This window comes from Palaemon carinicauda, chromosome 23, assembly GCF_036898095.1.
Source record: "Palaemon carinicauda isolate YSFRI2023 chromosome 23, ASM3689809v2, whole genome shotgun sequence".
NCBI classification, from domain to species: domain Eukaryota; kingdom Metazoa; phylum Arthropoda; class Malacostraca; order Decapoda; family Palaemonidae; genus Palaemon; species Palaemon carinicauda.
Window position 1 is genome coordinate 102,023,496 of NC_090747.1, and position 17,008 is coordinate 102,040,503.

At 41.6% G+C, this 17,008-nt stretch overlaps 1 long non-coding RNA gene across 4 annotated transcripts in view; it reads left to right on the top strand.

The window, feature by feature from the left end:
• LOC137617313 (uncharacterized) overlaps positions 1–17,008 on the top strand; it is a 113,286-nt gene that overhangs the window by 80,322 nt on the left and 15,956 nt on the right. For all 4 annotated transcript variants that reach the window (XR_011039608.1, XR_011039607.1, XR_011039610.1 and 1 more), the window contains one exon: positions 1,251–1,374. This is a non-coding gene — a long non-coding RNA (uncharacterized lncRNA). The remainder of the gene's footprint in view (positions 1–1,250; positions 1,375–17,008) is intronic.

Here is a 17,008-nt window from a genome sequence, read left to right on the forward strand (position 1 = left end):
GGTGCCACAGTCCCTTGCTCATGAGCACAAAACCACTGCTTATCCTCTAACAGTCTCTCATAAACTTCTCCCCCTTGAGCAAGTATGTTCTACAGAGTGTGTTCAGAATGTAGACTGAGCGCTGTACGAGTGGCCATCAGGATGCTCTCTCTAGACTTTAGAGATTCATACCTTCTAATACCATTGGTATTCAAGGAAGTTCTTCCACTTCATCCTTGGGAGAAAGGATTTTCAGTTCAAAGTCTTGTACTTCAGACTGTCAATCTCCCCCCATTGTTCACTTGCATGGTTATGCTAGTTTCAACCTGGGTGCATACCAAGGGCATACATCTACTGAGGTACCTAGATGATTGGTGGATGCTGTCCTGAAAACTGCTGCTTCAACATTGGCTGAACTTCTCTCATTTGGGGACAATCTGAGGATCTTGGTAAACCTAGAGAAAACCAGTCTCCCATCTAAGTAGAGGATGTAGTACTTGGGAATGCTGGTAGTGTATACATCTTAGTAGCGAGAGTCTTAACATCAGGTAATCTCATCAGCAGACTTGGAAGAGTAGCGCGACCTTTAATGTCATGCCAACAACTGCTTGCCAGTGGCAATAACTTCTTTGACACCTCTCATCCTTGGAGAAGCTCGTTCCACATGGGCATTCCCACCAGAGGTCTGTTATGTGGTGTCTGAAGAGATACTGGATAGCTACCACCAATCCACTTCTCTACTTATCTCTGTTGAGAACCTCCTCCAGAGTTATTGGTCTTTATAGACTCCTCAAAGGAGGGATAGGGAGCATAAGAAGCTATGGTGAAGGGTATTTAATGGGAAGAGTTGATTTGTGGGGGCTGTTGTGTAACTTCATTTGATTGCTGTTGGTAAGAAAGTCTGTATAAAATATTATTGATGTATATTACAGTACTTTATTAAACAAAGAAAAAAGAGAGTTGAGTAGTATGAGTTGCCAGAAAAGAAGTAGGGTGTGTAAAACAGCAGAATAAGGTACTGTTCTATATTTATATAAACCAAACTCTGATTCAGTATTGAAATTTCAAATTGTTGGTCACCTAAAGTAAGAATTATTTATTAAAGTGATATTTGAAATAAGATAAATTTAAATATGGAAACTGCTAGCTTTTTTGAAAGCATATTTAATCAAACAATATTTCTTGGTTAGACTTATTCAATATTGAGTAGTATTTAAATACAGTACTGCGTATAAAAGTGGCACCAAGTTTACCTTATAATTTTTTTTCAGGAACTGTGATGGCAAGGGACTGATTTAGAATAAAAATTGCATTAAGATCTGTTTTCTGGATATCGGCCAAGTGTAATGAGTGCAATTTAGTTACTGTATTCCATTGGATGTGCTTCTGTAGAATGTAAGTATTTTTCTTAAGGTAATCATACAGCAGTGTATGAATTTTAATTTAAAATTCTCCATGTTGGTAGTCTTTTGACATTAGGCATGTACAGTATTGAGATTTTTTCTCTTGGCAAAGGAGCAAGATCTTTTTATAGTAAGTTTACTCTACTACTCAGAGAATCTTTTTTTCGGTCGTGTGACATGGTCTTCGTAGCAGTTATTTTGTTGTGTATGTTGTTCATTTTATTACCATTCCTGTTAAAAGCTTTGTACTTGACTGAAGCAGTTTTGTGTTGAAAAACATCACATCATATCTGACAATTAGGTAGTATTTTTTTGCTCGAATTGAGGCTAGGTGACAGGCTCATGGCTTGCACAAGTTTAGATTAGTTGACAGGATCATGGCTTGCACAAGTTGAGGTTAGTTGACATGCTCATGGCTTGCACAAGTTTAGATTAGTTGACAGGATCATGGCTTGCACAAGTTGAGGTTAGTTGACATGCTCATGGCTTGCACAAGTTTAGATTAGTTGACAGGATCATGGCTTGCACAAGTTGAGGTTAGTTGACATGCTCATGGCTTGCACAAGTTTAGATTAGTTGACAGGATCATGGCTTGCACAAGTTGAGGTTAGTTGATAGGATTATGCCTTGCACAAGTTGAGGTTGGTTGACTGATTATGGCTAGACTATTTCCTTGTCTCCAGCTGTGCACAAATGTTTTGTAGATTTGCTCCTACACAGATACAAGCCATTTTCTTTTACATAGGGGAATGGATAACAGCTAAGCTTGAATAATGGATTTTGAGCAAAGCGAAAAATGTATTTTTGGGTGAGATAGCCATGTCGTCCTGATGGAAGGTTCCTTTAGGTAGCTTTTTATGGGATATTTGCTACAGTGATACTCCCAGAGAATTAACCATAGGTCTCCAGAATTCTAACTCCTGGCGCGAGTATCCTTAATATATCTTTAAGGATATCGCATAATATCAGGGGATGTATTTTTTGATAAGAGACACAGCACTCTTCACCTTGAATAGATTTAACTCTTTGAGGGGGAAGAGTGGACCCCCTCCCTGTACTACTGCGGCCCTTCATTCCTTGTTGCATTTAAGCAGGAATAGCCGTAGATAGAGTAGTTTCGGGTGGGGTCGTTTCATTAATTAGTTTTTTTTCTTTTATTTTGAAAGTACTATATCTGTGGGTTTGTACAAGTGCCTTTACTTTGAATGAGTTCCTTATATGGTCTCCTAGACCTTTATATATATGACATTACTGTTATTTGTCATATCCGCTAAGTTTGGAACTAACTTGGGGCTTCCTGCCCCCTGCAGGGAAATTGTCGACTTCGACTATAAGGATTCAAAGTTTGCATTTCCGTAGGAACACGAGGGAACTTCTTTCGAGATTACCTAGTTGTTCTTTGGAAATCATACTAACAAGGTATCTATTTAAGGAAAATAGAAAGGCTCTGGAATATTTTTTTGTGATTCTGAGGATAAAGACGCAGATACATTTTGTTTTTATTTTCATAACCAAAACAAAATGATAGTAATGTATCGTGAGAAGGAATCTAGCTGCATATATGAACATCCTGGTTATATATATATTTTTAACCTGTAAGGGAAGAATATTCATATATTAATTCATTTGTCAAAATGCCACTCAATAATGTGAAATTAATTTTAGTACGACAGGTTTTATGAGACTACCTGCCGCCAATACGAAGTGTTTTATCTCGTGCACTTGCTTCACATAATGTTTATAGAACTGGAGGATTTCCAACCCGTATATGAGCGGAGCCTATCAAAGTCCATGTGTTGAAAGAAGTTTAACGAAGAAGCAACTTTTCTTGGATCGTGACCTGCGGGTGTACTGTCAGGATCCGCTCTGCGATTAAAGTGAGTGAGTTTTGCCCTCAATTGTTTTAGGGGTAAGTTTGATCCTGAGGTTTTGCCTCAGAAGAGCTGTCCCTCCTTGAAGTCTGAGGTTCTTCGACGATAGACCTTAAGACATTCTACTGGACATAGAGAGAGACATCTTCCTTCAGAGGGCAGATTCTCCAAGGACCCCACCTTTTGGTGGGCAGCTGGTTTTTGGCGAGAAAGGTAGGATCAGGGAAAAGGTTCAGTTCTCCCACTTCTGTGAACTGAATATGGCCTTCATTCCTGGATAAGGCCACTATTTCACTAACTCTAGCCCCTGAGGCTATACATACATACATACATATACCAAGGCACTTCCCCCAATTTTGGGGGTAGCCGACATCAACAAATAAAACAAAACAAAAAAGGGGACCTCTGAGGCTATAGCAAACAGAAATATCACTTTCTGTGTTAGATCCTTTAGGGTGCAATCCTCATTGTTCATGTTTGAAGCGTAGTGCAAGACTTCGTCCAATGACCCCGATATGGGCTTGGGAGGGGTTACTGGTTTGAGTCTAGCACATGCTTTCGTTATCTTATTGAAGATTTTACCTGAAAGGTCCATCTGAAAGGCGTAAAGAAGAGGTCTAGTCAAAGCCGGTTAACACGCAGTTATTATGGTGGAAGCCAGGCCTTGTTCGTGTAGGTGGATGAAGGAGGAGACAGAAATCTATTCATATTTCTGTCGGTTTCTTTGTTTTCATGAACGAAACCCACTTCTTCCAAGACGATTCATATTGTCACCTGGTTGAATTTGACTTGTATTCTTCTATAAAGCCCTCTTAATGAGAGAATGCCTTGATGAAGTCATTGAGCTTCAGCACGGCATTTCATTCCCGTGCTGAATCTTGGTGACGGGCAAGAGGGCTCTCGAACTTCGGGAAATTGCTCCCCCAGTTCGAATCTAAATTTCTCTCTTTCATCTTTTTCTTCTGCTTAATATTACTTCGACCTTCTCCTAATTTTATCAAATTTCCTTTCTTTCATCTTGCTGTCCTATCTCTATGATTATTATTTTTCTTAGTTATATATATATATGTAGATGTATGCATATATATATATTTATTTATTTTATTTGTTCATTTATTTTTTTATCTATTTTTTTTCTATTTTATTTAAATGGCGTGGATATTTCCACATTCGTTATTACTGCCTGCTTAGATGAATGGGAGAAGGGATCACGGTTGGGAGGTATTCGCATTCAAAGCTATATATGAGAGTATTGGATGATCTCAGCCATCCCAAAGATGGTTTGGACCTTTTTGGCGGAACTACTCTCAAGGTTTGGGTCATCGGAATCCAGGGGGATCCAATCCTTGAGGTGGGACTCTTGGCTTTTGGCCGGAAGCCCATCATTACAGATATGGGGAGGATGATTCCATATTACTTTGGTCTCAGTCCTAACAGGCGGGTTTAGCTTACACCTGTGCCTCTATATCTGTTTTGATGCTATCCTTCGGGTAGGGTATGGAGTGGACCATCGGGGAAATATACTCTCATTGTGCCGATAGTGGCGAATGCAAATTTCCTTTCCAACGTATGATACTTTCTTATAATTCTCAAGCAGGTACCCCAACAAAACAACAAAAAACCTGAAAATCCCTCCCTTAAATATGGACCCTTCAAATACTGACTCCCCATCCCCTGGATTTGCTGACTCCCCCCCGGCACTGTTGACGACTTCTGCTACTGAAATTAAGGAAAACTCTGTTGACGACCTTCGAACTAAAAAGGACCACTCTACTGATGTTAAAAAATCTAGCAATTTGGGTAACACAGGGAAACTACGATTCCTTCATGTTTCCCAAATCCCATTAGAGACAAATTATGATGATATATATAGAGCATTTGAGTGCTATGGATTGATAAAGGAAATACGGATGCGACTTGGAGATGAAAAATGGGACTCTTGGATATCTTTTGAAAGTCATGATGAAGCGTTTAATGCCATAAGTAATATTAGTAGTATCAAAATTAACGAATTGAACATCATGGGAGCTCTTTGTGATAAGGTCCCAAAGGAATTGGATGTGTACAAACCTGCTGATTGGTTTGAAAAAGATAGAAATGTACCCATGCCTTCACAGAGAAAACCCAAACCACCTATGTGGCTCTTAGCTGAACCTAAAGGGATAATAGGGAATTATTTTAAGATATGTAAGTTTATCCAAAAAAAAGTAGGAACCATAGCACCTGGAGATATATCTCGTTTTGGGAAGAACAGTTATCTCATCCATGCCAAATCTTCGACTCAGTCTGCAATACTGTCTAACTTACAGACAGGCAGTGATGAAATTACATTGGAAATGAAACCTCATCTAAATTTTAGTTATGGAAGGGGAGTGGTCTTTAATAAGGACCTATACGAATTTACAGAGGAGGAGATACTTTCTATGTGTCCATTAAATGTATGGAAAGTGCATAAGGTTCCTGGAACTTCAATGATTATACTTACTTTCCAGGATGCTGATGTACCTTTCCATATTTTTATTGAAAATGAAAGGATTAAAGTTCGACCTTTCAAACAAAAGCCCCTGCAATGTTTTAATTGTTTTAAATTTGGACACCCATCCAAAGTTTGCAAAAATGGAAAAATGTGTGGTATTTGCTCCAAAACTTATCATGGAGAATGTACACTTGAGGCCAGGTGTTCAAATTGCAATTTGAATCATAAATCAACTGATAGGATATGCGAACTGTATAAGTTGGAGGAAGCTGCCCTAAACAAATCAAGTTTAGAACACATAAGTGTGGGACATGCAAAAAGAATGTTGAATAAATCAACCAGCTATGCAAAGGCCTTAAAATCAAAGGTAAATTTACCACAGGAGACAGCAACCCCACCTAGCACTGCCAGTAATTCTAAGAAAAGAAATACAACCTCTGATGATAAAGTACTGCATGACAAAGTAATCGTATTGCCTTCTGAGGCTTTGCCACAGCGTATTAAAAATGGGTCATTGCCCATTTCTGTACAGCCTTCGTCCCCCATTACTAACATTAGTACTAACCTCTCCCAGGCCATGTCCTTGCCTGATTTGATGGAGATGCCACCTGACACTAAGTTACCAGGTGCACCTGTATTGGGGAAGGTGCAAAAACCTGGTAGCTCAAAACCTACTAATCGGAAAAGAGAGAGACCTCCATCTCTCTCACCCCCTTCCATAAGAAATATCAAAATTACGACGTCAAATAAATATGATGATTTGTCTGTTGATATTTCTGATCTGGAAGTCAATTTAAATAAATCGGAAATTCAAGTGGAGGTCCACCAACCTCCTCAACAATCGGATCAAAAAGACAAAAAGAAAATCATAAATTCTAAACCCAATCTATCAAGACCTTCTTTAATAAAACCACCTAAAAATAGTGTGAGATCAAAAACTGCTAATGGGAAGACTCCATCCAAGGGGTCTACCAAATTATAAACCATAGTTTTTTCCTCCATTTTGCAATGGAATTGTCAGGGTTTAAGGGCCAAATATGAAGAACTTAAGCTCCTTATTCATGAGCATTCCCCCATAATTATTTGTCTACAGGAGAGCAAACTTGATCATAATACCCCATGTCCTCGCGAATACATTAGTTATAGGACACCATATGATCACCAAGTGGGGAGCCATGGCGGAAGTCTCATATACGTTCGTCGAGATGTTCCCCAAGTTTCTCTGTCTATTCGTACACCTCTGCAGGCAGTGGTTGTACAGATCGACATAGGGCGAAAATATACAATTTGTTCTCTGTACTTGCCTCCAAATGATAACATTTTGTATGACAACTTAGTGGAGGTGATTCAACAACTCCCTCAACCTTTTCTTTTACTTGGAGATTTGAATGGTAGACATCCTTTGTGGGGTGATGTTTTAGCAAACACGAGGGGAAATATCATATCATCAATTGTGGAAAATGAAGATGTGGGACTCCTTAATACAGGAGAGCCCACACACTTTCATGTCCAGACAGGTACCTTGTCATGTATTGACCTAGCAATCGTAAGCTCTAATTGCCTAATAGACTTCGATTGGAGAACATTAGATGATTGGCATACTAGTGATCACGCACCAATCATTATAAACACCAACAATGGTCCACCTTTACAGGGATCGCCACGATGGAATCTTGACAAGGCGGACTGGGGTAAATTTCGTGAGCTAAGCGAAATTGAGGGGGATGCAGGACAAGTTGAAAATATCGATGATGCCATAGACTTACTGAATGGAACTCTCCATACAGCAGGAGTCAATTCAATTCCAAAAACAACAGGGTTATTCAAACGACGACCAGTCCCGTGGTGGTCTTCAGAACTAACTGCCCTGCACAGAGCCACAAGAAGATCTTTAACACGATTGCGTAGACGCAGAACTGATGAGAATTTAATTATGTACAAGAAATGTAGAGCACAGTTCCGTCGTGCCATGAAAGAAGCAAGGCGCCAGTCATGGATGTCTTTTGTTTCCTCCATTAACAGTAGAACACCACCATCTTCTGTGTGGAGGAAAGTAAAAAAGATAGCTGGCAAATTCACCCCCAACCCACCACCAGTGTTGGGGGTGAATGGCCAGTATGTAACTGAAGCAAAGGAAGTTAGCAATGCCCTGGCTAATCATTTTTCAAATGTATCCAGCAAGTGTGAAGGAGCCCCTGGTCACCAGTATAGGAGCGCTGAAGAAAAGAAAATTTTAAATTTTGCAACAAGAAGGGAAGAGTCGTATAATTCTCCTTTCACTGAAAGAGAATTTGATTCCGCACTTGCTCATTGCAACGATACAGCCCCTGGACCCGATGGAATTCCATATGCAATGATTAAACATATACATTTTAATACAAAGCTATTTATTTTAAGTATTATTAATAGAATATGGCATGATCATAGTTACCCAAGTGTTTGGGAACTAGCCATTATTTTAGCCTTTTTAAAACCCGGTAAAGACAAGTTTTTAGCAGCAAACTATCGTCCTATTGCATTGACATCTTGTTTATGTAAAATCATGGAGAAGATGGTCAATGCAAGGCTGATATGGTACCTTGAAAAGAAAGGTATTTTATCACCGATTCAATGTGGATTCCGAAAAATGCACTCAACGACTGATGTGTTGATACGACTAGAGTCTTCTATTTGTGAAGCCTTTGCTTCCAAACAGCACCATGTTACAGTATTTTTTGACCTTGAAAAGGCATATGATACCACATGGAGATATGGTATACTTAAAACCATTCATGAATTGGGATTGAGAGGAGAGCTGCCACTATTTATTCAGGCATTTCTTTCACGTAGAGTTTTTCAAGTGAGAGTTGGGGAAACACTATCTGAGAGTAAGTGCCAGGAAGAAGGAGTTCCTCAGGGTAGTGTGCTGAGTGTAACCCTTTTTGCACTAGCAATTAATGGGATATCCAAAGCCATTCCCCAGGATGTTCTCTCAACATTATTTGTGGATGATCTCTCAATATCATTTGCTGGCACTAGAATGGCAATGGTTGAGAGAAAAATCCAACACTCTATTGATAAAATTATCCAGTGGGCTGACATGAATGGATTTAAGTTCTCGACAAGTAAAACTACCGTTGTCCATTTTTGTCGTATCCGGGGAGTACATCCAGACCCGGATATATACATTAAAGGTCAACGGATACCATGTGCAAGAGAAGCTAAATTTTTAGGTTTGATATTTGATTGTAGGCTGACATGGGTTTCTCACTTAAAAGCATTAAAAGCTAAATGTGTTGAAGCTCTGAATATCTTAAAAGTATTGTCCCATACATCGTGGGGGGCAGACCGCAATACTATTTTAAAATTATACAAGGCCTTGATTTTTTCCAAAATTAGTTATGGTTGTGAGGTATATTCTTCAGCCACCCCAAGCCGGTTAAAAATATTAGACTCGATACATCATGCAGGTATTAGATTGTCTACTGGAGCTTTTAAAACCTCGCCTATCCCAAGTCTCCTTGTTGATGCTGGAGAGTTACCTCTAGACCTATACCGAATGTCTTCCATTCTTCGGTATTGGTTTAGATTGCAAAGACTCCCTAACTCTCTCGCCTTTCAGACTGCAAGCCTTGTAAGACACGCATCATACTTTGAGTTGCACCCAAAATCTCCTCAACCTTATGGCTTTCGGGTGAAACGATTATTAAATAGTCTGGATTTAATTAGAAATAAGGTACTTCCATTCAAGGTATCACCAACGCCTCCATGGAAGTTACCAGAGATATCTTTTTGTAAATATTTTATTGGAGATAAGAAGAATATGTCAGACCTAGAAGCCAGGTCTCTTTTTAATGAACATGTTAGAGAACATAGAGGATCAACTTTTATCTATACTGATGGCTCCAAATCTGATGCTGGCGTTGGATTTGGAGTACATAGTAATGGTTTTAATTGTAGAGGTGCACTTCCTCTGACCGCTTCCATATTTACTGCCGAACTGTATGGCATATTAACCGCTATTGAGAAAATAGCGTTGGAGAAGGAGGGTAATTTTACAATTTTTAGTGATGCAAGGAGTGTCCTTCAAGCTATGGAAGTTTTTAATTCTAATAACCCTTTAGTTTTAAAGATTTTAGAATGGCTTTTCATAATTGGACGGAGAGGTATAACAGTTCAATTTTGTTGGGTTCCAGCACATGTAGGTGTGTCTGGGAATGAGAAGGCAGATTCACTGGCTAAGGAGGCTGCATCAGAGTTGCTGCCAAGAAGGTATCCCATTCCCTGTGATGATTTCTTAAATGACATCAAGAAATTGGTTTGCAATAAATGGCAACAGCAATGGGATAGTCAAGATGGCAATAAAATGCGAGAGATAACAAATGACATATCTCCTTGGAGGTATAATATGATGCCCCGAAAATGGGAGACGTCTCTTTGTCGTCTCCGTATTGGTCACACTCGGTTTACACACGAGTTTTTGCTGAAGGGCCAACACCAACCATATTGTGACGACTGTGTAGTACCTCTAACAGTAAGGCATTTGTTGACCGAATGCCCCAATTATAACAACTTGCGGAATAGATATTTGTTTGAGGCTCGAGGTGAGGGTGGCAGGTTCATCCTTGCCAAGATTCTTGGAAATGATGTGTCCTACCATGCAAGTGGCATTTTTAGATTTATTTCAGAAGCAGGTCTTCTGAAAAATATTTAACTTTTATTACATTCAACTTTTATGATTTTAATTGAATACTCTTTTATTTTTTATTTTATTTTATCTTTTATTTTTGTATACATAAATTAAATGTTACCGGCGTCAATGACCTCAGATGTCAGGATGCCTGAAAACTTTGAATCAATCAATCAATCTTCTATAAAGTCGATCTTGTCTTTTGAGATCCCAAACCTTTTCTTGGCTGCTAGGGCGAGAAAATCATGAGATGTAGGTTGTTGGTTCTCGAGGATGAAGCGTAGACAGTCGACTTCTGAACCAGTTGGGATAAAACTGGATTCGGTAGAGGAAACAGCTTCAGTTTCAATTCTAGAACTAGAAGGAACCAATTGCTCCTGGGCCATTTGGGGGCCACTACTGCTGCTGTTCCTCTGAAGGATCTTAGCTTGTTGAGGACCTTCAGCAGGAGATTGGTTGGTGGGAACAGATAGATTTGATTCCATCTGTTCCAATCGAGAGACATGGCGTCTGTCGCTTCCGCTTGAGGGTCCTCGTAAGGGGCTACATATCGAGGTAGTTTCTTGTGGTCGCTCGTTGCGAAGAGATCGATCTGCAGTTCTGGGACTTTTTCCAAGTTGAAGGAGAATGAGGCTGCATCTAGGGACCATTCTGTCTCCATCGCCTTTCGCCTGGATAGAGCATCCACTGTCACATTGCGGAACCCTTGCGGGTGAACTGCTGATAAGTGCCATCTCCTCCTCCTTGCCAGCCGGAAGATGGCTAGCATCACGTGATTGATGTGAGGTGATCTCGAACCTTGTCAGTTTAGACATCTTACTATCACCTCGTTGTCCAAGACCAGTCTGATGTGGACTGATCTGCTAGGGGATAGTTTCTTTAACGTTAGAAAGACTGCCATAGCCTCCAATATGTTGATGTGAAAGGTTTTGAACTGGTGCGACCAATTCCCCTGCACTTTCCTTTGTTGGGAATGGCCTCCCCATCCTTCCAGGGAAGCATCTGTGTGCATTACCACTGATGGTTGAGGTGGTTGTAAGGGAATTGTTCTTGTTAGGCAACCTTTTGTTGGCAACCTTTGTTGATCTCTTCGAGCGTTTGATGTGTATCTTCTCCAGACTCCTGACACATCCTTTAACTGTGCTTTTAGCACTGGGTCTTTCACTGCTGTGAACTAGAGAGAACCCAATACTCTTTCCTGTTGGCATCTTGAAATCTACTCTTTTCAGTAGTCTCTTGACAGATCCCGCTATCTCTCTCCTCTTCTTCGGTGGAATGGAGAGACGGTGTGACTGTAAGTTCCAATGGATTCCTAACCATTGAGACTCCTGAGCTGGAGAAAGGCGAGACTTCTTGCGGTTGATCTTGAAGCCTAGGTGCTCCAGGAACTGGATCACCTTTGTGGCTAGCTTGTAGACAAGCCGTCTTGGATGCTGCCCACACCAGCCAATCTTCCAGGTATGCCACTACCTGAATTTCTTCTAAGGGTAGTTGTTGGACGATTGTATCCGCAAGTTTCGTGAATATCCTTGGGGCTATGTTTAGCCCAAAGGGCATGGCTGTGAAGACATGCTTCATCTTCTGTAGCCTGGATCCTAGGTAGGAGGAGAGGGGGCAGCTGACTGGTAGTTGCCAGTAAGTATCTGTCAGGTCTATTGAGTGTGTGTACGCCCCTTTTGGTAGAAGGGTCCTTATGTGTTGTAAGGTAAGTATCCAGAACTTGTTCTCGATGAACTTGTTGGGTGGAGACAAGTCTAGAATGACTCTTGAGTTTGTCCGAGTCCTTCTTGGGAACACAAAACAGCCTTCCTTGGAATTTGATAGACTTCGCTTTCCTTATTACCTTTTTGTTTAAGAGTTCCAAGGTATATTCTTCCAATAATGGGGTGGAGTGTTGGAAGAATTGAGGAAAAGGGGGTGGAATTTTGTTCCATTTCCAACCGAGTCCATTCTTGATTAAGCTGTGGGCCCAGAGATCATAGGTCCAACGATCCCAAAATTGGAGGAGTCTCCCTCCTACCTGGAGCCTCTCATTGCTGAGATGTTCCTGAGGATCTATTTCCGTGACCGTGTCCTCCTCTACCCCTTGAGGGGTTTCTTGAGGAACCTCTCTTTGAGCCTCTACCTTTGAGGGGGCGAAAGGTAGTTGTGTGCCTCTCAAAGCCTGGATTTTAAACAGGCGATTGAGCTACTAGCTGTTGGGGTACCATCTGGAAGGTGGTTTGCAGCTGAGCTACCATTTGGGGCACTGTGGCCATGGTCACGGTCAGAAGTTGTGCAGGTCTGCGTGGTTTCTTTGTCTTCCTGTTCTTAGGTTGGGAACCATTGTCTGAGGATGATTTCCTTTTGTAAGACATGCCCCACTTTTGGAGAAGGTTCCTATTCTCCGTGGCAGCTTGGCGATAACCTCCTGAACCACATTTTGTGGAAAGAGGTCCTTGCCCCAGATATATGAAGTGATCAGCTTCCTGGGTTCGTGTTTGACCGTTGCTGCGGCAAACACATGCTCTCTACAGGCCCTCCTGGACCTGACGAAGGCATACAAGTCCTTCACAAGGGTACCCATGTGAGACTTAGCTAAGACCATGTACATGTCTGGGGCATTGGTAAGGCCTGCACAGATTTCCATGCAGTTCTGAAGAGATGAAGCGGCTAGTCTCTCTTTTGTCTCCTGTTCCCTTCTCGAAAGATGCTCCGGCAATTTTGGAAGGTTCTCGTTGAACTGCTGACCTGCTATTTCTGGATTCAGTTTAGAGACGGAGAAGGCTAGATGAACCTCGTTCCACTTCTCCTCGCAGGTAGGCATGGCTAGAGATAATGGTTTACATTCTCCTAGCACTGGGTATGGTTTGCCCACATCGACTGCTCTCATTACACAGTCAAGCGGTTTCACCGAGAAGGGGAAATGTTATATCCCAATTGTACTTGGTGGAATAATCAGAGATAATACCGATGTCCTTAAGCCTTCTTTATTTGTCTTCAACTGAAGCTACAATAATCCTCTTAATCCAATATCTATATACAGACTAGTGAGATAAGTATTTACATAATCAGAGGTAAATGTTAACTGCTCTTTGGTAAATGATCACCAACCCAATATAACAACATATTTATATAACTGCTCTACTTTAAACAAGCACTTTGTTATATTACTAATAACAGCCAGTTATACTCACTTGTTCTATCATAAATAAATATATATGTAAGGTATATCAGGAAAGCTCTGGAGAAAGGAGCAATGAAGGTAGGATGCCTCTAGCTCAATGCTGAGACTTTGGAGTTGGTATATCCGGCTCCGTTTAGGGTCTAGGACAGAATGGCCTGTGCCTTGTCATGCTCAAAGACGACGACTTCCTTCGGTTGCGTCTCCTCACGGGATGCTGGTTCATCCCGCAGTCTCGCGTAACAATCTGGGCATGCTGAAAGGCGAGGCCAGAATTGTAGATCTTCAAGGGGTTTGGCCCCCAACTTCTTGGAGATATATAGAGCTTCCATTCATCATGGGCATGTGCTCCGTGTACCTCCAGGGGTTGGTTTCGGAGCAGTGAGGTAAATCAGAAACACTAAGAGGCTTAGTAAAGCCTCTGGAAACACTAAAGCGTTTCCCTTCTCTTAGCTCTTTCTTAGTCTCCTTGAGATCTTGCTTAATCTCCTGCTGTTCCGAATGCCATCATCTGTTGAATCGACTCTAGGAGCGCTTTGCTCCTGCCACATCAGCACATCTGGATGGGGAGTTGGGGCTGAAGAGGTTGACGGCACAGGTTGATATGCCCTCACGGAAAACTGAGGGTCTTCGGTTACCATCGACAGTTACCATCGACACGGATCCATCTTCCTCTGTAGGTGGTTGAACCACATCTTCTTCAGGGTCTTCTTGTAGAAGGTCCTTTTCGGTGTCAGTAGACACCTCTGACATCTGTTCCTGGTGGATGCCCATGCCTTCCAGTGCCTTATTAACCCTTTTACCCCCAAAGGACGTACTGGTACGTTTCACAAAAGTCATCCCTTTACCCCCATGGACGTACCGGTACGTCCTTGCAAAAAAATGCTATAAAATTTTTTTTTTCATATTTTTGATAATTTTTTTGAGAAAATTCAGGCATTTTTCAAGAGAATGAGACCAACCTAACCCCTCTATGACAAAAATTAAGGCTGTTAGAGCAATTTAAAAAAAAATATACTGCAAAATATACTGGGAAAAAAATAACCCCCTGGGGGTTAAGGGTTGGAAATTTCCAAATACCTTGGGGGTAAAAGGGTTAATGTCTGCATCCACTGTCAGTTGGATGAAGGGAGACTTGACCTGTACTTGGGGCACAACCGCGCTGGATTGGGCCTTAGGGAACAGAAGGCACCTCAAAGCTTCATTAGGTAGGTAAGGTCCCAGAGAGTTCTTCTGGAACCCTCTTACCTACCTCTGAAGAGTTTCTCTTGCTGTTTCCCTTGACTCTGTAGTGTCAGGGATATCTTCTCCAAATCCTTCGGTCATCAGAGCCGAGCAGATGGAGCAACCCTTTGGGTCCCAATACCTCAGGGATCCGGATACTACGCAGCAGGGAGCACGAGACCTGCACATCGTATGCCCACAAAACTCCTTACTCTTGTGGTTGCAGAACACGACTGCACACTTCACCGTTGGCTCCTCCTCTAAGGAAAGAAAAGGTGAAATGAGTATAGGGTTATATCATCGATATCAATGCATATTTAAAATAGTATTACTTACTATTACAGTATATTTAATAGCTTAGGATAGTAAGCTAGAAAGGAAATAGGAGAGACACACATGTGTTTCCTCTCCAGACAATTGCTGTGACCTCCGTCAATATTAATATTTGAATTTCCCTATGAGGGAAAATACAGAGTGGAATAACTCCCGTACGTAGAGCCGGAGTCAGTGAATATTTACACTAACGCCTCCACTTGTAGAATATTAATACAGAACGGTGATTTATAAGTGTCCTCATGATCAAAGGATTCATCAGGGTGTTGAAGGAATACTTCATCTCAACATTTTATACGGTCCCAACAATAGACTGTGAAAGGATACACAGTGTGTTAGAATTACTTGTACTACTGTATTATTGTATACTGTAGTTTTATAACTGCTGTCTTATTATACACTGCAGATATACTGGCTACTGTATTGTCATATACTGTAGTTTTACTGGTATACTACTGGGGTTAGGCTAGTACCTGGTGGCACTAACTGACAGAGAGAGAGAAAGAATGGAAAGGAGGATTCCGTATTATGGTTTAGCATAGTAATTGGATGTGTAGGAGGGCTACTGTCGCCTACTGCCTCCTTCCCAGAATGAGAGGTCTAATGGAAAGGGAGGAATGCATTTGATTCTAGCTTCCATCCAGCCACAACTTTTGCTGCCGGCTGTACTGCCGGTTGCAAGGTTCGTGGATGGCAGTCCAAAAGAGGACTGAAGAATTCTCAACAGTATAATGGGTTCCCCACCGGCAGCCGTCAGGGCCGGCTCAGCTTTTCCCCCGGGACATTCGCTTCCATTAGGGAAGGACATAAGGGGGAGCTGGTCGAGGTGGTAACCTAACCGCCGCTTGTAGGAACCCGGCTGGTAACTCAGTCACCCCGGCAAGCGGGGATGATTGTAGAATACCGGCCAAAGGAATATTGTGACAGCTAGGCTGACACTAAAGGACAGAGGGGGGAGGGAAAAGGGTCTTATAGTTTATAGGGGAGACAGGCGACGGGAAGTATGCCGCCTTCTTTCGGCTGTAAACCAAGGAAGCATGGCTTCCTGTGCCGACGCCGTCGTGGGCGGCAGAGGAATGAGAATTCTCCTGTCGGCGACATTGTCAGTTATAAGACATGTCTTATAGTCTACAGGGGAGAAAGGCAGCGGCAGGTATGACGCCTACTTTCGGTTGAAAACTAAGGAAGCATAGCTTCCTTTGCTGACGTCATGGGCGGCAGATGAATCACGATTCCCCTGTCGGTGACTTTGTCGGCTGCAAGACAATACACCCTGACTTACTGTCATACTTCGAAGCTGGGATACTTGGCGGCAAAGAAGATCGACGGTAAAAAACTATCCAAGTCAAGCCGGAGTTAACTACTCGTTGGCGATAACGAAAGATAGTGTTGCCGCTTGGGATGGCGGCGCTCAGGAGGGAAGAAGGGTTTATCGTCTTTTCTATAAAAGAGAAGCGTATCGAATTATACCAATAATTCTAGGGGATATATATATCCCCAACTGAATTAATAGAAACGATACAAGAGGTTAAACAATGGGATTAACATTACTAACGTATACCAAACGGGTTAGGCTAGCCTAACTCGAGTAGGGAACGCTGCTACGAGTGATACCACCGGGGTCCTATCGTATACGAAAGAAACGTTATGTTTTGGAAGAGGAAATATTATATATGCAATCTTCACTAGTATAATTTTGCCTAAATAGATAGAAAAGTTTCTTTATAGCTAAATACCGGGAGCGTTGCACTACTAACTAAATAATTGCATTTATGACGTGCGACAGCGGTCTCAAAATGGCAGCCTCTGGGGATGGCTGTGCTCCACTTAACACATCTAAATTATGCTAATTTAACTGTGAGAAGGGAGCTGTAAATTATACACAGGAAA